The sequence below is a fragment of the Heloderma suspectum genome, chromosome 2, assembly GCF_057233095.1.
Source record: "Heloderma suspectum isolate Gila_16-S chromosome 2, 16-S_ref, whole genome shotgun sequence".
NCBI lineage: Eukaryota > Metazoa > Chordata > Lepidosauria > Squamata > Helodermatidae > Heloderma > Heloderma suspectum.
Window position 1 is genome coordinate 267486774 of NC_139459.1, and position 25060 is coordinate 267511833.

General features: G+C 45.9%; 1 protein-coding gene across 1 annotated transcript in view; it reads left to right on the forward strand.

Annotated features, from left to right (window-relative positions):
* Positions 1-2135: 2135 nt before the first annotated feature.
* Positions 2136-25060, forward strand: part of SYNPO (synaptopodin) — a 99961-nt gene continuing 77036 nt past the window's right edge. The window contains exon 1 of the mRNA XM_084839160.1: positions 2136-2257. The gene's annotated coding sequence lies outside the window, so the exon portion shown is untranslated. The remainder of the gene's footprint in view (positions 2258-25060) is intronic.

The window sequence follows — 25060 nt, forward strand, 5'->3', positions numbered from 1 at the left end:
TGAGGCCAGAGAGAAACAGTGAGGGGAATGTGGCACAGTGGCAGAGCAAGGTCCCAGGCTCAATCCCCAGCATCTCCAGGAAGGGCTAGGAAGGAATCCTGCCTGAAACCCCGGAGAGCCATTGCTGCCAGTCAGTGTCAACAATACTGGGCTAGATGGACCCAGGGTCTGACTCAGTATAGGGCAGCTTCTTACATTCCTAACTCATTTGCTTGCTTTAGACTCCAGCAGCAGCACTGGAGAAGAAGGATGTACCATTGGGCAACAAAGACAATGAGAACTGCATTGAGCTATGTGGTGTATGTGTATGTAAGGACATTTCTACATGAGGCTTTTATCCTGTACCGTTACCAAGGCATCTGGATTTGTTGTGGGGTTAAGCTCAGCTCCTTTACATGTGCTTTTTTTCTGAGGGGTTTCTTTCTCTGCCTTTCTATATGTTCCATTACACAACCACTAGATGGCACTGTGGTATAGCAGAATTGCACAATGACACAAGATTCTCATTCCGCCATTTCTAAATAATACCAGGCTTTCCTCATTAGGAAAAAAAAAATGATAATGGTTGCAAAGCACGGGAGAGGCCCTGGAGGATGACGACGTTGTGTAAAGGGCCCACAGTCTACCATGAGGGAACAATCACCAGCGCACAATAAAAGCCTCATGTAGAAAGGCTCTTAGAGAGATATTCTTGTCTACATGTGAAAGAGCATGTGTATGAAAGGGGTGATTGGTAGAGTGTATTTCTGTGTGTGAACACATTTTCTAGGTGCTTCATTCATTGACCAATTATAAAGAATTTTGTGACAACGTCTAGTTTGTGGCTCAGTTGGCTCACTCTTTTAAATGATATGCTCTGTGTGGATTTTGAATTCTCTGCTAAGGATCCCTAGCTTGTGGCTTAGCTCACTTTTTTGAGTGAGCTGCTTTACATGGGTTCACCACTTGCCCTTCATATTAGAAAAACAGCCTCAGTGTTTCCCATCTGTAAAATGGATAGAGTGTTATTCACACAATAATGTGTGAATATATTGTTTGGTAGCTGGGGATTTGTAAACACAGAATAGTTTTATACCTTAGACAGTGTTTTCTGTGGGCCCATTACACTCTTCCTGTTTATCCTCGAAGACTCCATCCCTGGGGCCCCATGCAGGGACCAGAATTATGTCTTTCAAGCGTTATCAACCTTATCTTAGATCCAGAAATAAAGATTCAAGCCTCCCATCAGAACCACATATGCTCAGTAATTACAGCATTGTTAAGAGTGTTTTCCTGTCTTGGCTATTTATTTTTAAATAGAGTCGTGTGAGGAATTACCATTTGTGGCTGTAGACAAGGCTCTTTCAAATTGTTTCCTTGGCTAGAGAAGGAGACAGGGTAGGCTTTGCAAGGGTTTGGGACTCAAGATAAACATTTATATATTTCTAAACCATTGCCAGATGTGCGGCTCTTATCTTTGCCACTGCATCATGTGTCCCTTGTGGTCTAAAGCTTGTGGGCCAAAATCCATTTGACACCTCATCCCTCCCACACAGTTCATTGGGATTTGGGATATACAGTATGTGCAAATGACTGGCACAGGGTCAACTCCAGGGGACTGAAGGAAGTGGGGAATGGCAGATATGGGGCACATGGCTATCCTTCTTCAGGACAAAGTTGTGCCAGACATTGACAATGGATGCCTGTCTTTTGTGTGAACGTGTTTGGAACTGAGACCTCAGCCAGGTGAGCAATAAATAAACTTGGTTAACATGGATCATCCTGAAAGCCTTGTACAGCAAGCTACACACATAAGGCAGTAGATTTTTTTTTCCAAAAAAGGAACTTTTTTCTGTTGGCTTGCAAAGCATCTCAGCGTTGGCTGTTTTTCTTTCTGTTTTTTTTGTTTGGATTTTTGCAGAGCTCCCAGCCCCTCCCAGAATGTGTTTTCAGAGAGCTGGGCATGGGCTGCATTTATACTTTTGAAGTGTGCTCTTTAAAAATATAGGTGGCTAATGTTTTCAGTATGGACGAAATATACCATATGCTGTGAAACAAAAGGGGCTCTGTGCTATTAAAGTTGCGGCTCTGCACTCCCCCTCCCTCTCCTCCCCCCTCTTTCACCCTTCCTTCCTCTGTTCCTGCTCAGGCAACTCGGAGGGGAGGGAGAAAGAGGGAGAGAAACCCAGTTGCTCTGAGATGCAGGCTGAGGTGGATGGAGAAGGAAGTGTCTGCTGGCTGTCGTAGTAGCTGGGGGACCATCATGTTACTGCGGCAGGTAAGAGGGCCTAGCAGAGGCTAAAGGACATATCTTAGGGCAGCAGATTGGAATTGTATGGGGGTGGTGGTGTTGAAGCCAAATAGTAATTAGATGTTTTATTGTATTTCACAAAGTGTGAGGGGAGAGCAAGATACAGATAACTTAGTTCATTGATCTCATCAGAAACATATTATTGGAAAAGTCTAGGAGATTCCTTCTGCACAAGCATTGCTTTGCCATTAGTGTGGAGGCTGCACATTTTTTCCCTGCCACTCAAATCTAAACTGGCCCTTCCTCTCAGTAGGGCAGTTTGACTGGAGTCATGCATGTTTCTCTTAGGTTCTGGACTATCCTGACTGTGCTTAAAGATACTGGCCTGTCTGCCCTTTGGTATCTGAGAGCCAGAGGGCTTCTCTTCAAGGGTATGCACGCTCACCTCCAAGCTACACATTGTCTGCCTGTTCGGCCAACTTCACAATGTGCCTTTCATTATGTGAAAGCAGTGGAATAAAGCACAGGAGCATCACATGGTTTGGGGGCAACCAATCAGCACTTATCTCTAGATTCCGTTACCTGGAATGTCATGGAAGTGTGTGTGTGTGTGTGTGTGTGAAAGAACCATCCCTAGCGTAAGCTGCAGGCCTGAGCACAGCTCCACCTAACAATGTACAAATCCTCTTCGGATATGCTGAGTTCAAAGAAAAAGCTTAAGGGGGACCAGCAAGTACATTTGGGCCCATAGACATTGCAAAACTGGAATTTCATCGATGGGCCATTGTTCAGGTTGTATTGAAAATCATTCCATCCAGCAATCCTACACATATCTACTCAGAAGTTAGTCCCATTGAGTTCAGCGGGGCTTACTCCCAGGTAAGTGGGTACAGAATTGCAGCCTGATTTTCTCATTCGTCTTGTGAAACACCCTCCCCCAGCCTGGTTTAAAAGCTCCTTAGATTTCTGTGAGGGCCTTGGAAGCGTGGCTTTCTTGTTTCCTTTGCCTTTTGGATGGTTGAAGGTGTTGACATCTGTCATGGTGATAAAAGGCCTTTCTGGTCACCCTTAAATCAGCAGAATGTCCTTTGGCTTGTTTGTCCTGTCAGCATATTAGGGTTACAGTTGGTGGTGAAGAGCTAGATGGAAATGGGGAAGAAACAGAGTGGGAGGAAAAACCGGGAAAGGAATAGAAGCATTGTGCCTGAGAAGTGAAACTGCAACACATTCTGAGAGTTCTTTTGTTGTTGTTTGGTCCTGCCTTTTCCCATCACCATATCATCAAAATGCAGATAGCACAGGTGATTCTAGTGGAAGCTATCTCCGTTTCTCAAGTGAAACCCATTTCACCATGATTTGTCCACAAAGCTGTGGACTAATCCAAAGACTGGATAAAAACTGGTATCTTTAACATACAGTTTGAGCTACCTGGGGGAAGGGGGGGGGGATGGAGAGACACCCAGTCAATCTTGGAGACAAACACCCCCAAATTGAGACAACATGGCTTCTACTATAGAATGGTGAGAACACCAATGCATTATCTAGTCCTCTTATTCTTCAGGCTTGCATTCAACTTCCCTTCTCCCCTCTCTACATTTTTGCTTTAAATGCTGTGAATGCTCTGCTCAGTTCAGGTTTAAATAAGTTAAAGCTTCAGAGCTTAATCTACCTACCTCCATTTTTTCTACGCGTACATTATATTTATTTAAACATATGAATATCCTAGCTAGCCCTATCTTAATATATGGGAAATTATTTATTTAACACAACTGCATCCCATCTTCCCTTAAAAGAGGTCAGGGCAGCATGCACAGGATGATCCCTTTTTAGTAGTAGCACATTTTTTATCCCACCCTTCCTCCCAGGAGCTCAGGGTGGGGTACATGGATCTCCTTTTATTCTTGCTTGTCAGGTAGGTTACACCAACCCTGTGAAGTAAGTTAGGCTGAAAGAAAGTCACCCAGTAAGCTTTGTGGCTAAGTAGAGATTTGAACCCAGGGCTCCCAGGTCTAAGCCCAACACTCTAACCACTAACTGCACTGGCTGTTTTATCCACCCAACAACTTTATGAGGTAAGTTAAGCTGAGAGATAGTGATTTGTTCAGGGTCACCCAAGGAAGTGAGCAAATATCTGAGCAAATATTTGAATTCGGTTATCTCCAGGCCAAGTCTAATGTTCCGTCCACCATATTACACTGGCTCTCAGTGCCTTCAAACAGCAGCTAGACAACTGTAGCAAGTGCTACATGGGGCTCTCTCCTTGATGACTTTCAGAAGCTTGTGTTGAATGCAGTAGTTGCCTGTTTCCTAATGGAGCCATATCACAATGGAACACATTTACTCAGGTTTGTACATCGTAATAAGCAAGTAGGCACTGGCATCTACTGCTCTTCCTTCTCATCACCACCATTGTTTAGGCCAGAGCAAGAGGCCGGTGAACAAGCAGGTTTCAATGGTGAAGAGGAGGAGTAAGTCCAGGGTTATTCTAGGGTTATCCAAGCATTGTTTATCCCTCAAATAACCTACAATGCCCAGGTTCGCACAACATGACAAGCTGCAGCACACTCCTACCGTGGCTTTGTATTGCCCCTGCAGTAGGCCTCTTAATTTAGAGGTGCCAAGATAATGATAAGCCAGACCCAGGTTGTAAGCAAACCTTGATCTGACTTATCATTATCTTGGCACCTCCAAACCTTAGCAGCCATGGGGGGCATACAGGCTTGCATATTCAAAATGGCGGCCAGCATGCGTCTCAGAGCCCCAACAGGTTAACTAACCCATGGTGACTTATCATGACGTGTGAACTGACCCTCTGTAGCTATGCAGATCTGTACTGACTACCTATTTTCTTCTGGGCACAATAATATGAAATGCTGATTTTGATTTAGAGATCCCCTTCCTGCTATATGCTTAAAAGGTGGCTCCTTCCTTTTGTACTGGTATGATTCTCAAATGAAACACTCGGTTTGTGACAGAACTGTCATGCCTTGGGGAAGGGGAACTGAGTCTGTGGCTGGAACCTGCTGCCCCATGACTGAAGGATTGCGTGGGAAAAGAGGAAGAAAACTGAAAGTCTAGGCAAGAACGGATAGATCGGAAACTATGTGTGCAGGCTTGTTGCCTCTGCCCTTGCTGTATTTATTTCTAATTCACATGTAGCACTTTCAGGGAATGGCTCCAGACAGCTAAATACATATTCATTGGTATTGTCATTCTCACGGAAGTATGCACTGAATGAGAGCGAGAGCTGTAACCTTGTGCAGCTGTTCTTCCAGAGGAGGGGTTGTGATTGTGCCCCTGGCCTAGCCACCTCCACATGCTAGTGCTTTCATGCATTCCATGGAACAGATATCCAGCAGCTACACATGCAGACAACGATGCACATAGGTGGGAGTTGCACAATTGGTACATTTCATTTTTTCCCCAGTGTCCTGTTGATGTGATAACCATCTCCTCAGGCATTATTTATTTACTTATTTAAAACATTCGTACCCCATCTTTCCACCACATGTGGTTTACAAGGCAGCTTACAATGGAAAATACCATTAAATCATTAAAATATCAGTCCAAAAACAACTATCTGGCGGCAATCTAAAAACATACACAAGTTGAACCAAGAAAAACTAGAAGCCACAATAAAGTAGAGGGCCTAAAATGATGGACTTGTTCATATGGGACAGATACCTGTTCCCAGCTCATTTAGAGCTTTTGGGGTCAAAAAACAGCACTTTGAAAGGTGTCCATACGTCAGTGAAGATCTTTTAAGACCAGCAATATGTGTTCAGTATCATGAGTTCAGTCAACGGTCTGGCTGCAGTATTCTGAACCTATTGCCATTTCCAAATGTTCTTCAAAGGCAGCTCCATGTGTAATACATTATTGCAATAATCCAACCTGAAAGTGACCAAAACATGGATAACTGTGGCAAGAGCATCTCAAGCCAAATTGGTCCAATACTGGTGTGTTATCTGAATCTGATGAAAGATGTTTCATGCCTCAGATGCCACTTGGGTGACCAGAGTCAGGATGACCAGATCCAGTAACACCCTGAAGTTCCTTTAGGGCAGCTTCCCCAACGCAATGCCCTCCAGATGTTTTGGAGGACAACTCCCAGCATTCCTGACCATTGGCCATGCTGGCTGGGGCTGATGGGAGTTGAAGTCCCAAACATCTGGAGGGTACCAGGTCAGGGAAGGCTGCTTTAGGGGAAGTGTGACCTTATCCAGTACAGGCCCAACACTATATCCCTGGTCAGACAGACTGACCACCAATGGCATCTCCATCTTGTCTGGATTGAGATTCAGTGTATTAGTCCTAATCCAACCCATAGGAAAATAGGGCGCTGCCTTATACAGAATGAGACCATCGGTCCATCTAGCCCAGTACTGTCAACACAATACTGGCAGTGGCTCTGCAGGGTTTCAGGCACAATTCTTTCCCAGGCCTACCTGGAGAGGCTGGGGATTGAACCTGGGACCTTCTGCATGGAAAGCAGGTGCTCCACCACAGAGCTACAGCCCCCCCTCCCTTACCATCTCTAGCACATCCACTACCACTTCTGAGAAACAGAGAAATAGAGCTGGGTGCAATTGGCATGCTGATGACATTTTACCACAAATCCTTAACCTCATCCAGCAGTTTCACATAGATGTTAAACAGATGTTCATGTAGATGTTAAATGAAGAAAAGAAGAAACCCTGTAGCACTCTGTAACAGAGCAGAGCAAAAATCCATTAGCCCCACCTTCTAAAACCTGCATGCCGGATTAGAGCAGAGCCATCAGAATGTGGTGGCCCCAGTTCTAATACCAGTCAGATGGTCCAAAAGGATACCATGGCTGATGGTATAAAAAATGCATAGAGGCCCAAGAGAATCAATGGAGTTGCACTTCCCCATCTTTCTCCTGGTATAGGTTATCCCCCAGAGCAACCAAGGCAATTGGTTGCTCTGGAGAGCCAGTAGGGTGTAAGAACCAGTGTGGTGTAGTGGTTGGACTGGGATTTGGGAGACCCGGGTTCTAGTCCTCACTCGGCCATGAAACTCACTGGGTGACTTTGGTGCAGTTGCTAACTCTCATCCTAACCTACCTCACAAAGTGGTTGTGTGGATAAAATGGAGAGGAGGAGGACCATGTAAGGCACCTTGGGTTCCTTGCAAATGGAAAGAGGGCAGGATATAATTGTAATAAGAAATACAATTTTATTTTATTTATTTAAAAAAAAATATTTATATCCCACCCTATATAATTAGGATCTCAGGGCATGTGATTCCTAGACGGACATAGGCAGACATAATGTGTGTTCATTAGGGATGTCTAGAGTCATCCAGACATTGGCCACTCTGCACATAGTGTGATCAGTGCATAAAAGTTGGGCACATGGGACAGGCAGGGCCTGGTGCCACAATCTCCCCCTTCCATCCACACAGTGAACATCAGCATAGTGGCAATTTCCAGAGGGGTGGTGGTGTTAGTCTGTTGCAGCAAAACCAGTAAATTGTCTTGTGGCACCTTAAAGACTTATTCTGGCAGAAGCTTTCATAGACACTGTTCACTTCATCAGATGCATCATGTAAAGCGGACAGCATCAGCGCTATCCGCTGGCCTCTTCTACAACATTTCCAGACTTGGGATTGCCTGGGCAAACTACAATGAGCTTTTCCTGTTTTCCCCCCAAGTGAAGAACATGTCTAGGCATTTCCCAAGCTTTCTCTTTGGAGGCGTACATATTTCATATCAGTAATCACCAATGGCACAACCCTTGCATCTATTTGTCAGTGAGCACAATGTGTAATTATTTCAAAGCCGGAGCGCTTGCTTTGAAATGCAATAGCTCTGGATGAGATCTTTCTTTCAAGATTGATGCGACTTCTGGGAAATCTGGATTCTAGCCACAGATGTTGCACAGTCATGCTACCCTGTGGCAACATGAAGGCTGCGTCCTACTAACTTGTTTCCAATCTCGATGTATTACTGCTGCAAAGGATGTGACTAGAACAATGAAGTTTTGCATTATATTCAGCAGCCAGACTGGATCTCGTTGTTGTGTCTGTCTGTATCGCTTGCAAAATAGTGGGTAGTATAAGAAGGAAATGTATGGAGGGGTCTATCTTTATCCTTGTGTGCATATAGTATTAATAGGCCTGAGGTTCTGAATTTGGATGAAGCCTCAAGATACCCTATGCTACTTACTGCTATCACTATTACTGCTGCTACTGTTACCAGGGCCGGTGTCAAGGTGTCAAGGGCTCCTTGGAGGCCTCTCTCAGTCTAATCCAGTAGCCAAGTCCAGACACAGACAAAGGGATTCCTTTCAAAGCTTTATTCTTCTTTTACAACTTAACAACTATACCATTTGCAACTAGATCTGAGCAGCACAGTACCTATGCCCTAAGTTGGAACAGTTTGTCCCCGTTTGAAAGGGAATTACTGGCAGACCCCTGAACTTAAGGACTAGGGAGAGCCCCTCCCCTTTTCCCTTGGATCCTCTGGGCGCAGCCGTTGTTTGCGCGCCAGCCGGGCACTATGCCTCCTTTCTGCGCCCTCCATCTGGAGCCGCTCTCTGCATCTGCGTTGCGTGTCCACCAAGTCTGCTGTCCGCGCTCCGTTACTCCCTGGACTGCTATCTAAGCTAGGAATGCTGGTGGGAGGAATCTCCATCAGCTGTGGGCCCTGGGAAAGAGGAGCGCGCTCCCCTCCCAGGAGCGACTGCTCTTCTTCAGAATCAGAACTACCCTGGGATTCTATGGCTCAGTGTCCACCCTGACACAAGGGTAGGCATGATTGGGCACTTACTGAGGGCCCACACCCCAGCAGGGGCCCACTGACAAGAGCCCCCTGGACTTGCTCCTCCTCCTCTTCATCATTGCAACCTGCTTGTTCACCTGCCTCTTGCTCAGGCCCAGACATGGTGGTGATGAGAGGGAGGAGCAGCAGATGCCACGGCCTACTTGCTCCCTGGATTTCTGCCTGTCAAGCAAGGAAGCGGTGTCAATAATGACAAACAGGGTGAGGAGCAACAGGAGCTGGTGACAATGATGGGGAGAATGCAGGCTCATAGAGGGAAGGGGCCCACTGAGGGCATCTTGCCAAAGGGCCCTCAAAAAAATGGAGCAGGCACTGACTTACTACTATTACTCCTATTGCTACTAGTATTACTACACACATACAGGGCAGTATCCAGTACTGCCACTGTGCCTCCCCTAGTTGTGTTGTGCTGGTGGGACCCACTGGAAGTACAACAGGAACTAGCACTTTGTAAAGGAACCCCAGAAATGAATGAGCAGAACACCCATTTCCGGAATAGGACAGGTTAGTGGAGCTCCCTTCTGCAAGTTCCTTTGACCTGCACCATTCCGGAAATGAGCATTTCCACTTTTTTCTGCTCTCTTCAGGAACTGCAAGGTTCCCATTGCACTTGTGGTAGGCCTGCTAGCGCAGCGGCACTCTTGGATACTGCCCACAGATTCTAAAGTTCTTCAAAACAGCTACTGCATGGTGGACCATGATACCCACTGAAAGGGCCAGCTATCACAAAATTTCCTTTGCAAGTACACTCCAGGAAAAGTGATGAAACTCTCCATTTAAATTATGTATTATTTATTTTATTTAAAATATTTCCACACTGCCCTGGATTTCCTGACGAAGGTATGACTAAAACCAATCACACCAATATAAATATAATGCAATAAAACGTCCAGAATGATTGGAACAAACAAGAGGCAGATAAATGTATAAAAGTAATGCAAATATTTTGAAACAGATTCTTCCCATGGTTAGCTCCACATAATGGAATTCTCACTCCCCTAAAGCAGGGGTGGGCAATTTGTGGTCCTCCATATATTCTGACCTACAACTCCAATGATCCTCACCATTTCCTATGCTGGATAGGGCTGATAGGAGTTGTAGACCAAAACTATTGGAGTGCCACAAGTTACCTACTCCTGACTGAAAGGAACCTTTGTTTACTTCCTATAGAGCCCTGTGGTTTCAGTCTTACCTATCTGGAGAACTGACTTCTCTGGTATGTTTTCCCTTGGTCCTTCAGATCCACAGAGGATGCCACCCAGGAGGTACTATCTGTGTGCTAAATCAGAACATCAAGGGCATGGGAGGAGGCACTCTCAGTCATAGCTCTCCTTAAGCCTTGCTATATTGTTTTGGAGATGATGCAAAACATTTTGGTTTAGACATGCTTACAGTGACCAGTGATAATAGGGAAGCAGATGTTAATGCCTCCGATTCTGTACTGTTTACCGTTTCCTTTGGGAGGATAATATTATGATTTGATTTTCTGTATGCATTATTCAGTTTCTTCTATATGATCTTGCATGTCTGTGTTGGCCATATCCATTTAAAATAATTAAATACATATTTCTATGAAAGCCCATTCCAAAGAGTCTGTCCCAGTCTCCCAAATTTCTATCTGCCTGGTCTTGATGAGGCTGAGCCCATGGCCAGCTGGGGAGGAAGCAGATCTGGCAAGTCGCTGGGAAACATGAGCAGGAGGGAGCTGTGCTGCTCGTGCCCTGCTTGTGGGCTGCCCGTAGGCAACTGGATGGCCACTCTGGGAACAGAATGCTGGACTAGACGGATCTTTTCGGTTTGATCCAGCAGGGCTTTTCTTAGAAGGGGAGAGGAGGTGCAGGTAGGCAGGAAGAGACCAACCTGCGTTTGAGGTTCTACTGGGCAAAAGCCGTTGGGCAAAGCAGAAATCAACAAAACAGGGAGCAGGTGTGTGTGTGTCAGGTACAGATGTTTCAGAACCACAGGCAGGTCTCTACATGCAGATTACTGTCTCTAACAAGCGCTACATTTAACTAAAGCCCTATATCAGGGGTGTTGAACCTCACGCTCATGGGCCAAATCTGACCTGCCTGGGATCCCAATCTGGACTTCCAGGTTTCCCCGGATAGCTATGCCCCTTCCCCTGGCCCCACCCCCTTTCCCCCAACTGCCAATCATTTAGTGGTTTCCTGGCTTTGGCACACTCCCTCCCCCCCATTCTAAAAGGTTGAAATGCTTCTCCTAAGGCTTAGTTACTGGCAGTTTAAACTCTAAGCTTAAATGTGCTGGTATTTTTGGCTTTCTGGCCCCACCCCTTTTGTCTTCAGCCCCACCAACCACTGGAAAGTGGCCCCCTGAGAGCTTCTTTGAAATGGAATTTGGCCCTTGGGCGGAAAGAGGTTCTGCACCCCTGCTCTAAAGCTGGAGTGGACAACTTGTGGTCCTCCAGATGTTTTGGTGTACAACTCCCATCATCCCTCACCATTTGCTATTCTGGCTAGGGCTGATGGGAATCATAGAATCATTGAATAGTAGGGTTGGAAGGGGCCTACAAGGCCATCGAGTCCAACCCCCTGCTCAATGCAGGAATCCAAGTCAGAGCATCCCTGACAAATAGCTGTCCAGCCTCGTCTTGAAGGCCTCCAGTGTGGGAGAGCCTACCACCTCCCCAGGTAATTGGTTCCATTGTCGTATTGCTCTGACGCTCAGGAAGTTTTTCCTGATGTTCAGCTGGAATCTGGGTTCCTGTAACTTGAGCCCATTATTCCGTGTCCTGCACTCTGGGATGATCAAGAAGAGATCCTGGCCTTCTTCTCTGTGACAACCTTTCAAGTACTTGAAGAGTGCTATCATCTCTCCCCTCAGTCTTCTCTTCTCAAGGCTAAACATGCCCAGTTCTTTCAGTCTCTCTTCATAGGGCTTTGTTTCCAGTCCTCTGATCATCTTTGTTGCCCTCCTCTGAACCCTCTCCAGTTTGTCTGCATCCTTCTTAAAGTGTGGTGCCCAGAACTGGACACAGTACTCCAGATGAGGCCTAACCAGTGCTGAGTAGAGGGGAACTAGTACTTCCCGGGATTTGGAAGCTATGCTTCTATTAATGCAGCCCAAAATAGCATTTGCCTTTTTTGCAGCCACATCACATTCTTGGCTCATATTCAGCTTGTGATCGACAACAATTCCAAGATCCTTCTCGCTTGTAGTGTTGTTGAGCCACGTATCCCCCATCTTGTAACTGTGCATTTGGTTTCTTTTTCCTAGGTGCAGAACTTGGCATTTGTCCCTATTAAATGTCATTCTGTTGTTTTCTGCCCAGCGCTCCAGTCTATCCAGATCACTTTGAATTTTGTTTCTGTCTTCCAAGGTATTAGCTGGCCCGCCCAATTTGGTGTCATCTGCAAACTGGAGAAGCATTCCCTGCACCTCCTCCTCCAAGCTATTAATACAAATGTGGAAGAGCGCTGGGCCCAGGACTGAGCCCTGCGGTACCCCACTCGTTACCTCTCCCCAGTTTGAGAAGGTCCCATTGATAAGCACTCTTTGAGTCCAATTCTGTAGCCAACTGTGGATCCACTGGATCGTTGTTTCATCTAGCCCTCTTTGAGCTAGGAATTGTTAGCCAAAACGTCTGGAGGGCCATAGATTGCCCACCCCTGCTCTAGAGAAATCAAAGTGCATCGCTTAGTGACATTGTTACAGTTTGGGTTTACACTGAGCAGCCTCAAACCCCAGTGACAGTGGGAGGAGCAGTGTCCCAGTTCCTTCCTTCCTTCCACCACCACCACCGCTTCCAAAGGCAGAGCCAGGGTATGGGATAGGGAGAAATATGTTGTCAAAAGTCTGTCTATGAAAAACCAAGAAGTTGGTCCAGGACAGGGGAGGAAGAGAGGCATTGCTCAATTCCATGGTGTCCTTGTTGCTGGTGATTGATTGGGCCACCCCCTATTTGGTTTGGGGAGGGGCAGTGTTCCTGGCTTCCTTCTCATAGACAGCTTGGAGTACTAGGTGGGTAGAGTTGTATTTGTATAAACAGTTTTGGCCCCTATCCCTCCCCCCTATTTGCCATGATCTCATTGATGGACAGGAACTTTCTACCCATAGTTCCTTACCACTCCACTCATTGCTGAAGCTGTTGCCATTGGAAACAGGCTAAGGAAAGGCTGGATTCAGGCTAGCTTCTCCACCTAGGGAGTGGGTGTGATGAATGGGTGCATGGAGTGGTGCTGAGTGAAAGTGGGGAAAGGTCTAGATGTCTCAGTTCCTCTCCCACCTATAGTTTGTCTCATATAATAATGATCTAGACATCTTCGCCTTCATGTGGATTCTGTGATTCTATGAGAAGGCACAAGAAGGACAAGGATGGCAGATAAAGAGAGTGGGAGAGGATGACACAGACAACAAAGTGGGAGTGAGTGGAATTCTCACGTTGTAAAGGCACCTGGAGTAAGGCAATAAGAGAATGTGGAGGAGAATAAAAGTAAGATTTCATTTTAAAATGATCTCCCCCCTTCTACTCCCTCTTCGTCCAAGTTTTAAAAGCAACACTGAGTGCTTCCTCAGATCACATTACTGGATAAGCATACAAGCTTAATGAAATCCAGTGCTTCTTGAGGCTAACGCAACACAAGCCAGACAACATCACTGCCCCATCAGCTTCTTTTTACGGGCCACCCTTTGCCCCATCCCACAATGTCTCTTGCCTGTAAGTGTGACCTCCTCTGCTATCCAGCTAGCACTGTGAAAAAAGCAGGAGCAATAAACAAATTGGAGACAGAGAGTGGTTTTTTAAAATACAAGATTTTGGACAGGCATCTGGATTGTTTTTTTATTTTATTTTTAAGGTAGTAAATAAATGGCTGGAATTTGTTTGTTGGTGTGCGTGTATGTGATTTTTTTTAACAAGCATCCAAAAGGTTCTGCACAATGTAGAAATCCCCTACTGGAGGCCTAGGAAGCTCCGTGAAGCACAACAGGCAAAGGGGATATGGGAGAAAAATAATATCTTCACTGTTTATTCTACATCCTAAAGCAGGCTCCAGATGTGTTGGACTACTGTGCCCATCATCCACAGCCAGCAACCTTGCTGACTGGAGGTGATGGGAACTGCAGTCCTACACATACGGAAGGCACCAGATTGGGAAAGGCTGCCATACAACCTCTAGCTGAGCTTTAGTTGCTCACATAGCCAACAAAAGTCCCTTTGGGCCTATGTTGGATGAGTCTATTTTAAGGGACTTTCCTTGCCCACCCCACTAGGAATAAATAACACTGAACAATTATCCACTATCACATGTAAGACCAGGTCCTTATCACTGGAAGATATGGATAGGCAGAGGGACATATATTTGTATTTCTATTTAGGTTCTAATATTCTTGAGTGTTTAGCTATTTGGATATTAGCTCAAGGGTAGGCAGAAAGTATATCTCCAGGTATTTTGGACTTCAACTCCCAGCATTCCTGGCCATGCTGGTTGGGACTTCTGGGAGTAGAAATCCAAAACACCTGGAGATCTACCTTATACCCACCTTCGGTTTAGATAGCTCATACACAGCTGCTCCTGTCATCAAAAGGCTCCACTCACTCGGCACCACAGAGTGGTGCCACTATGTTGTTTTACATACAGCTGAGCATGCTCACTCATGTGCAATACAACCTCCAAGCATTAGGTGCTGACAGAAGCTGCAGAATGAATGGGGTCCTAGGAACAAAGGTACCAGTAGCTCCCTAGCCACACCCAGTGTCCATCTAGCCCATCACGATCCCATGGGTCAGGGAGATGCTCATGGGTGGTAGCTAGCAGGGAACTGAACCAGCAGCACATTCTTAAGGACAAGACTTAAGGAAGCTCGCATCTGTCAGCACTACTGTTTCTCCTATAAACCACAGAGCTAACGTACACAGTGTGGAAGCTGCAATCAGAAAATATAATCTCGTTTCTGGATCAGGTTAAGATGACCCAGAATCCTTCACATGTTCTGATCACATCCTTCACTTCTGAGACCCATAGCTTACTGGGAAAAGCGTTACCTGGCACATATGAGCCAACCTCTGTCTGTTAATGAGCATCAAACATGAGCCCACAAGCCTGGGAGAAGCTGACCACCCATCTTCCCATACACTCTTGAAGTGGGCGTAGTTGCCCTCAACTTTTTTTTTTTTAAAGGAGCGCCAGAAGCTCATGTGCTTATTTCTCAGCCGTGCTAATCTTATACCCCATCAAACAGTCTTAAAACCACCCTGATCTGAAACTGTGTGTACAGTCCTGTGGGCAGAAAGTATTTATCACCTCACATTTATAATATTGATCAGCTTCTTTGTTACCAATTGCCCTGTTTTTAGCAATGGGACACTACTTGTGGGCTAAATGAGAGGCACAGAGGAAGGAAAGGGATATAATTAGATGGTACGTTTCCTTCCTGGCCAGAGAAGGGGATGGCCTACAATTGAGGGTGGCTATATGACCTACTTTGGAGAGGACAGTCCTGTATTTGAACACGTCCTCTATTGGAAGGGCTGTCAGTCCAAGGCCAGTTTAATGATAAAGAACCCCAAGAAGGGAGGGGAAACAGCAGGGGCCTTGAAGTCCAGCACCTGAACAGGCAGGCACACAGGTCATCTGAACACGGCAGGCACACAGGTCATCTGAACACAGCCTTCATTCAGCTCACCCTTCCCCCACAGCTGCTAATGGCCAAAATTTAGAGTGACAGGAGGAGAGCCCATCACAGATCTCCATCACCTCATCTGGTTTGGCCCTTGGCCAATATGTTGAGCTGTATTGTATTTCTATTTAAATTATAGCCAGCATAGTGTAGAGAGCCAGCGTGGTATAGTGGTGAGAGTGACGGACTGGGAGCCGGGAGATCCGGGTTCTAGTCCCCACTCGGCCATGGAAGCTCACTGGGTGGCTTTGGGCCAGTCACAGACTCTCAGCCCAGCCCGCCTCACAGGGTTGTGTTGTGAGGATACAACGGAGAGGAGGAGGATAATGTGAGCCGCCTTGGGTTCCTTGCAAGAGGAAAAAAGGCGGGGTATAAATGCAATAATAAAATAAAAATAAAATAAATAGTCAATATTTCCGAATGTGCATCTATACATATAAATTAACGTGTGCCCCTTTTATACAAATTGGTGCCCCCTTTTGTCCTCTCTTTTTGGTGGTGCATTTCCTCTTTTGGGGGCAATGCATAACTGTCAACCCTGTCAACTATTGGTGGAGTGGGACTGGAAGAACTGATCTGAAGTTTCTCATAGGAGTCAACAGACCAGACCCCCTATGAGGTTCCGCTGGCACTTTAAGTTGTAGAACATCCACCCATTTGTTGACACCAATACAATACTGTTGGAAGTTCTCCCTATAAAAAAGAGGGGGGGTGGGGGGCAGGGGAGTTGGGACCTTTTGAGCAAAGTTCCCTTGATGAGCAGCAGATATTAGACCGCAACAGATGGCACGCGCCAGCCACAGGGCTGCCCTGTCAGCTCTGGATGTGCTCCAAATCTCATTCAGAGCTATACCTGGAATGGCATCTTGGATATCCACTATTGCATCACTAGGCTGCATTTCTCCCTTCGGAGTTGACCATTTGCCCTTCTGGGATGACTTCTAGCACCTAGTGAGATTATAAAATAGCCTCCATTATATTGGCATTAAACAACAAGGACTGTACATGAAAACATACATGTACAGTTCATGGGTTGTAGCCAATGTTAGTCCTACATAGAGTAGACCCATCGAAATGAGTGGTACTTCGGTTAGATTAACATTGGATATAAGCCCATATGTATGTATGTTTCCTCTAATGGAGTAAATAGCAACTTAGAAGGACATTTTCACTGGGAAAATGGCATGGGGAAAGGGTTAACCCACCCTGCCCTCAGCCTCAATGTAAATCCCTTCCTCCCCTCAGCTGCAATTTGCCAAAATTTAAAGAGGCAGAAAACTCCAATCACAGATCTCTGTTGTCTCATCTCATTTGGCTCCATCTTCATTCTCCGGTTTCATGCAGCCCTTTCTCTAGGAATGTGCTTTGGATAAGCTGTAAGTTACCTGGTCTCTTTCTCTGCATCCTTGAGTTTTTCTTCATTGCATTGCATAGTATCAAAGATCCACCAACAATGCTTCCTCTTGGTTAGGGTGTGTCTGTTGGTCACATCACTCACTCTGAGTGTTCACCTTTGTGCTCCTTTATGCCCTACCTATTCCTGGTAACCATCCATTCCCCACAAACCTTCAGTCACTCATGGATTGGTCTGGACCAGCCTTCCCCAACCCCTGGCCATGAGCCTGGGCTCGCTGGGTATGATGGGAGTTGCAGTCCAACAGTTAGAAAGGCACCAGGATAGGTCTTTTGAGAAATCCTGCTTCACAGTGTCCTGCAGGTTGGAATTGTATTCCAGTTGAGGGAGTTCTGGTTGTGGAAACCCTGTTCCCTGTCAGCACACTTAAAATGGATTGATTCCATGGCTAACATGATTAGAAGTTGCCATTTAAGTAAAAATCCAGAAGGCTGTTGAAATGCCCTCAGTTTTGGAGTGAGATCAGAAGATCTTGCTATCTCTTCTTCCTGTCTCCAGTCCTTGGTGTAAGAGGGCAAGGCAAAAGCAGAGACACACCATTCCTATTGCTCAAGGTACTAAGCTGCTGCTAGAGCTGATTATGTAATGTTTATTTGCAGCTCTAACGAGGAGGGAACAAATGTCATGGATTATCATAATGTGCATCATTTTCATGAACCTTAAAGCAAGGCTAGGTATCGTCTGCACTAAAAATATCAGAACTCTGCATCAAAAAAATCCATATTCTGTGCCCAGAAAAGCTGAAAAGTTAGTCCTGCAAATACCATGCAAATGAACCAGATTTGCATATATTTGTCTATTATGCATAATTATCCCCCCCCCCCCCGCCTTCCTGTCAGCTATGCAGGGCAATACAGTGCCATTCCTGACTACTGCACACTGTATTCACACACCTCCCAGAGCTTCTGATATTTCCCCAGACGTGGCTGACACACTTCCACAGCTACTTTTGTAGACGTAATAGAAAGTTGCATTTGAAACCAAGCTCTGCACAAACTTTCATGGCATGACTGACAGTTCAATTGCAGAACACACTGAGCACTAGTGCCCTACAGCACATTACGAGGATGATATCCTGCCATTTGCTATATTGCAATATTTATGGGAATCAGGCTGCTGAAGCACTCACCTTCCCCACCAGATGGAGATATCACGATAAGGAGATTTTCAGCAGGTCTTTGTTTCTTCAGTTTGATGGTTATTGAAGAAAGCCATGCCTGCCAAAACATAGTTGTGTAGGAGGTGGAAAGTTAACTTTAGTATTCCTTTTGAAAGGGGGTGTATTATTCTTTAAATCAAATAAAATGAAACGCAAGTATGTAATAATGTGTATTAGGGAGAGAAGATGAGAGTTTTCATACTATTGTCTGAAAGGAAATGCCTTTCAACCACTTACTGAATTACTGTTAGATTATCGGCAAAGAACTAGAGGTTCATTTCCGAGGTCACGTGGTATGATACTGTGTACAGAATCATACAAGATCAGTTCTTTACTTCTGAAGCCCAGAAGGGTGGAAACTACAGGAGGAAAATGAACACCGCTCATACAACAAAATCTGGATCTAATAAAGGGCTTTTCTGTACAACGCTGTTAATCCACTGCATCTACTTTCAGTTTCCTCACAGAAATGAAATCCAAGCACTACACAAGGAGTGTTTCTTTTTCAGGTTTTCCACTGTATAACCTCTAGGTGGCACTGTGGTATAGCAGAATAGCACAAATATACAACAGGAAATTGCACTTTCATTCACCATCAGAAATAAAAGAAACCCGCAGAAAGTGCTATTTACAAACAGAAGCAATACTAGGGGGTCACAATGTTGTGTAAAGAACCCATAAACAACTGTGAGTGGGGAATGACTAGCACACAACAAATGCCTTATGTAGAAAAGCTATTCAATGGAGAATGTTGGGTACTCATTACCCATTGAGATGTAAGCCTAAATGGAGGCTTCAGCTGCTCATGGTATCCAGTTAAGGCCTAACTAAACTTGACATGCCAGATGAATGAATACATCTCCCAATGCCTTTTTATTTTGCTAAAAACACTCATGGCAGTAGAGGGCGGGGAATGGGTAGATCAGGGCTGCAGGGCTGGAGAGGGACCTAACACGTTGCTCCTCCCCATTCCATGACCCTAATCCAAATTGCTCCCCATAAGATCCTAGTAACCATGTAGGGGAAAACATACAGACACTCCTATTGGTTTCAGCCATCACATCCAGTGCAAACAACATTCTGTTCACTGTGTGCTTCTGGTGGGCATTAGTGGGTACTAAGGGAGCTTCCAGATGAGGCTTGTAATGTGCAATCACCCTGCTTCATTCATGGGATTTTACCAGGGGTGTGGGGAGGCGTCCAGGCATTTTCAACCTCTTGTAATCCTTCCATGCTGGGATGCTGAGTGGATGATCGGGCCAGTGCATTGGTCGGTGTCACTTTGCTGTGCGCCGGCATTCCCCAATGGGAGAAGTCCTGCATGCAGCGAAGCTGGTTCTTAGCTGATGTCCTGGTGGATCATCCACCGAGTGCATCAGCCGGTGTGTGTGCGTGGCCCCACCCCTTAACATCACTCAGCCCATGAAGGGCTGGCTGACTGGGAATCATCCGGGCCCCCCAATGAAATTTGACCACCCCTGACCTAAGGGCCTAACTATACTTGACATGGGGTGTATGAATATATCTCCTGACATTGTTTTCTTTTGCTAAAAAGAGGTCATGTGGGGGTGGGGGATCACCCACCTTAGATTGGGGGCAGGGGCACACGGAGCAAGGCCTTGGAAGTTGATCTTAACGGTCGGGCAGGTTCATGTGCAAGTTGCATTTATACCATAGGGCTGCTTGCTGGAGAAGGAGAGACCAGCTATCCAGACTTGTCCTCCTCCTCCCAAGACATTCGTCTCCTTAATTTTTTTATTTTGATTTTTTGCTGGGTGTGCAGTTCACACTTGCAAAGAAAGCAGATGGATGGCTTGTGAACAAGCCCTTTCGCCTGCTGCTCCATCTTGAGTAACAGGAAGGGTAGCTGACTTACTCATCAGTAGATTTTCTCCAGCAGGCCTCCTGAAACAGAACCCTGCCCATCCTTCAGATCTGCTATAGCTGTTCATGGGGCACAGACCTGCAGGCTGGGAAGGAAGCCAGGCACTTCAGATAGGGCCTTCTGAGCTAGCAGAGCTGCACTGCTTTATGTGATAGGCTGGTGTGTTTGCTCATGAGTAGATCCAGCCTTCATATGGTTCCAGCCTGCTGGTTGAAGCTTCTCACAGCCAACAGATTTGCTGCAGGCTTTAAAATCACAAGCAGATAAACCTGATAGGCAATGTCCTGTGTGACGCTTATTCAGATTTGAGGTGGAACGCTGTGGAACGCGGAGAGCTCTGCCATCAAATAATAGTAATAATAATAATAATAATACGCCAGCTGTTTCTCCGCTGGTGTGAATATGCCTTGGAGAGATACAAATATCTTCCATCTTCTGCTGCCTTTTTTTATTGGCACAGGCATTGCATGTCACTAGCTATTACAAGTTGGATGTAGAAGGTCTTATTTTTAGCAGCATATTTATATTTTAATTTCTTATAAATGTTACATGCCAACAACCCACCCAGGAATTGATGGAGCAGATTGTGTAACCAAAGAGTAGATAGATCATTTCCCAAGGGGCTTTGGCATCCTTGGTTCTGCCATTCTCCATCAAAGAGGTTCAGACGCAAATATTGTGAAAAGTATTTGACTCTCCAGGATTGTTATGTTGGAATAATGCCATAGCGACAGAGTCATCTGTATTCTAATAAGACCTGCACACATACACTGCACACCTTCTACAGACACCATTTTAAAACGATCAGGCTCTTGACGCTCAGACTGTTTTCACATGTGTGATGGTAAAAAGCAAGTCTGAGCCTCGATGCCCTATGCAAATGATGTTAAATGTGGGATAGAACATGAAACAGGAAGGGAATGTACATTCTAGCCAATGTTAAGTTTTACACTTGAATTATGAACTAAAACTGGTTTAAGCAACTTAGGACCCAAACAGACATTACTTTCATTTTTAATCTAGTGTAATCAGTAATGTAGAGGCAAATTCAGAAGTGCAGGGTCCTTTCATGACAGTCACAGCCATGCCCCCTTCTAAGATTATACAACATTGTAAGATATATAGCCTTCAGCTGGGATCCAAAAACAGTGCAGGTGAGAGTAAGGCAGCGGTATTTCAATTGGACGTCTGAGAAAAAATGAAGGGGTGTTAAAATCTTTTTCACTCACTGACACACAAACATTTTAGGTTTTCAAAATATGATACTCTATGGAAGCTTCACCCTCTCAACTCAGCCCTCATGGACAGATCCCTTCTCATTTAAACAGCCGCCTTGCACACTCCCTTAGCACCCCAACATTACCCATTAGCCTTCCCTAAGCTCCTTCATTATACCCCCCCTCCCCCTCCAACAGAAACGTCCTCACACCCAGCTGGATTGAACTGCACACACACACACACACACACACACACACACACAGTGGTATAGTGGTAAATTTGGAGATGCAGGAACTCATTGTGACAGTCTCCAAGAGCAGTCCAAAAATTTCGGGCAGCTGTGTTGATCTATATCAACAAACCAGTTCTAGGAGTTTTCATCTCCACCAGGAGCGCGTCTTTGGTAAAGCGAATAGGTCTTAATTGCCCATTCCAGACCAAGTCATCCCAAATACTTCGCATTCCAACATGGAACAATATATTGTTGCTCGGAAAATTCATTCCCCCCACAGCTACAGTGAGGATTGCAGCTAAGCTCAGAGGGAACAGGGAATTCTGAGGGGGGTGGCAGGTGACATCAGAGTCCCTGCTAATGAAAAAGTGCTGGGGCTTCCTCCCTGCAAGCTCTGCCTCCACTACACTACTGAGTGTAATTGTAGAGTGCTCAGTCCAGATTGGGACCCTAGCATTTGTGTACAAGTAGGCAGGCTTTAGTAATCCATCTGGATCACTGTTTTGTAATATAAATTGGAGGTGCTGAGGGGAAATCTAGATTGGGCCCACAATGGGGGAAAGGATTAAAGCCCCCCTTGCACACACACCCTGTGCTTACACTAGAGTAATAATTACAAAAGACGTAGCTGCTAGCTACTTTTAAAACATTTATGTCAGCTTTGGGCCTTAGGGTGCTTCCAGACAAGGCTTTCATTATGCAATTGCGCTGCCTTATTCACAGACCAGGGGGGTCCAGATGATGTCACCTTCCACGTGTAACCCTCTCATGTTCTTCCACTGCTTCTTCCAGCTTTTTTCTTACTACAGAAAATCTGTTAAGGGGGAAAAGACAGAATAGTTGCACAATGTGCCCTTTATTGAGAGTGCTGAGAGCTCTGCATCTGGAAGCACCTTTAGTTCCAGAGTTATCTGAAAGTTTAGAATGCATGTGTGTATTCAGAAAAATTAAACAGGGGCCAAAGCTGGCATCCGTATCTAATAAACAGGCTGCAGAAGAGGGAGAGATGAGAAGCAGCACCACTCCATTGGCTCTGCTGGGAGACCAGCTGCCTCCTCCTCTCCCTGAACTGTTTCCGTTCCGTTCATTAAAAGAGCCATTATTTAACAAGAATTGGTGCCTGGGTTTGTGGTTTTCCTCTGCCACCCCATCACTTTTTCCTTTTGCATCCTGTAATTTAGATTATAAGCCCATGGACAGGGACTGCCATGTTTTAATGGATCATATGTAAGCTGCTCTGGGAGCCTTTTCAGCTGAAGAGCAAAGTAAAAAATGCTTTAAATAAAAAACACAAGCAGAAAGCCTCCAAAATATTATCCAGTTCAGCCACAGAGTCTGTGGGTATAGTCATATACCAAAACTAGCTCTACCTTAGCCACATCCCAAACCTAGTTCTTAACATCTTAATTTGCGCAATCTCTCCAAACTCACTGGGCAAATGAGCTGAGGCCTCATGAAACTGCAGATGGATGTGTGATACATACCAAGGTACGCTCTAAGGTAACTCTAGACTAGGGATACTGGAGAAACTTGAAATGGATTAAAATATGCTCGGATTTCTAAGAATCCAACCTGCGGAATCCACTGCAGAGCGACCCCCTCAGGCTGCACAGAGTCTGTGAACTTTCAGACCTTTTTTTTTTTTACTTTCCTGGAATTTACACATATTTATTCGTAGAAAAATACGCACATTTCTGATGAGTCGTAAATATACACAGGGAAGAGTTGTAAAGGAATGGAGGACAATACTCTAAATATTAGGGCTGTTGGTATGAAACGCAAATAACGAAGTGAAGTGGGCTGATTCAGAGGTGCCTCATCATGATACGAACAGACCAGCACCGAGGCACCCTGAAGCGAAGCGGCTCCTCCATGAAGCGCCTCATCTGCCTCATATATTCAGAGCTTTTCTTATGCCTTCTGAGCAGCCCAGACAGGCTACCTCCAAAATGTATCATCATCTTCTGAAAGATCATGTGGAGGGGCAGGAGAAGGAGGGGGAGGGAGGGAGGGAGGTAAGAGGACTCGGAGGCGCCAAATGTATCAATTTGAGAGAGATCTGACCACCAGGAGAGGCGGCGGAAGGGGAGAGGAGAGGGAGGAGGAGGAAGGAGTGAGTTTTGCTGTAAGTCAGCCTCCGTTTGCTCATTGTGAGAGAGGTGGTGTTACTGGAGAGGAGAGGGCTGTCTGAACGTTATTTGGCTAGAGCAGTAGTCTCCAAAGTGGGGTTCACGCACCCCAGGGGTGTGCAAGATGATCCATTGGGGTGCGCGAGCCACCTGATAATTGAGCAGCCTCCTGCTGCCCTGACGAGGTGCCATTGTATGCAACAATGGTGGTGGTGGTGGCAGCGGTGGCGGTGGCAGGAGGGGACGGGAGCTGAGAGAGAAGCTCCATGGCATTTCTCTCTCCACTCCAGTCCTAGCCACTGGGAGCAACTGCCCCAGTCTCTGCCAGGCAGAGGAAAAAGGGCCCAAGTAAAGAGTTGGGGGCTTGGTGGCGTATGTGTGTGGGAAAGTGGATTTGGATGTCCGAATCCCGCTTTGGCTTCGTAGGCCGAGGTGGGTCAGCAGCCCCCCATATCAGCCCGAGCTGATTCAAGCCCACCTCGGAAGCTCTGAAGCGGCTTCCAAGTCGGATTAGGGGGGTCTATGCACAGCCCTACTAAATTTTACATATTAGGGTAAATTATGTAAATTGTTGCAAACCCTCTTATGGAATTATTTGCATATTTTTCTGCATAATGAAAAAAATTCGAACCCATCTGTGAACAGATGATGGGGCAAAAGTCGCCTGACAATCTGCAAAACCAGGCAGAGTGGATTTTACATAATCTGTGCATCCCTACTCTAGAGCAGGAGTGCAGAAGCACTTTCAACCTGAGGGCCACATTCCATTTTGGAGGGAGGCTCTCGTGGGCCACATTTCAGTAGTGGGTGGGATGAAAGATAAAAGGGGAGGGGCCAAAATACCAAAAATAGAAGCCTGCTTCAGTGTAACATATGGGATTTGCCCAGAACATCTAAGCCTTATGAGTGATATTTCAACCTTTTAGAACTGGGGGGCAGAAACGACACAGAAGCCAAGAAACCACCAAACCATCAGTGGTCACAGGAAAGGAGGTGGGGCCAGGGGAAGGGGGCATGGCCATCTGGGGAACCCGGGAGGGCTAGATTGGGCCTCCAGGCAGGCTGGAGTGCGAGCTCAGGCCTGAGATTCTGCAGCCCTGCTCCAGACATTTGCATCCGTGGTCCCCTGTCATAGCCAGGACATGCCATAGCCCAAATGGAGCACCATCTCTCCACTTGGAATAATAGGACAGCATGGCCGAAGAGCATGGCCTTATCCCACCTTCCCCCTCACTCCCCCATGATGGAACTCAAGGCAGCATATATAGAAGTCTGGTGTTATGTATTCGGGGGTGGGTGGGGAGATGTGGGCTAGTTATTGTTTTGAGCCTCGGCAGCTCCTGTGGAGT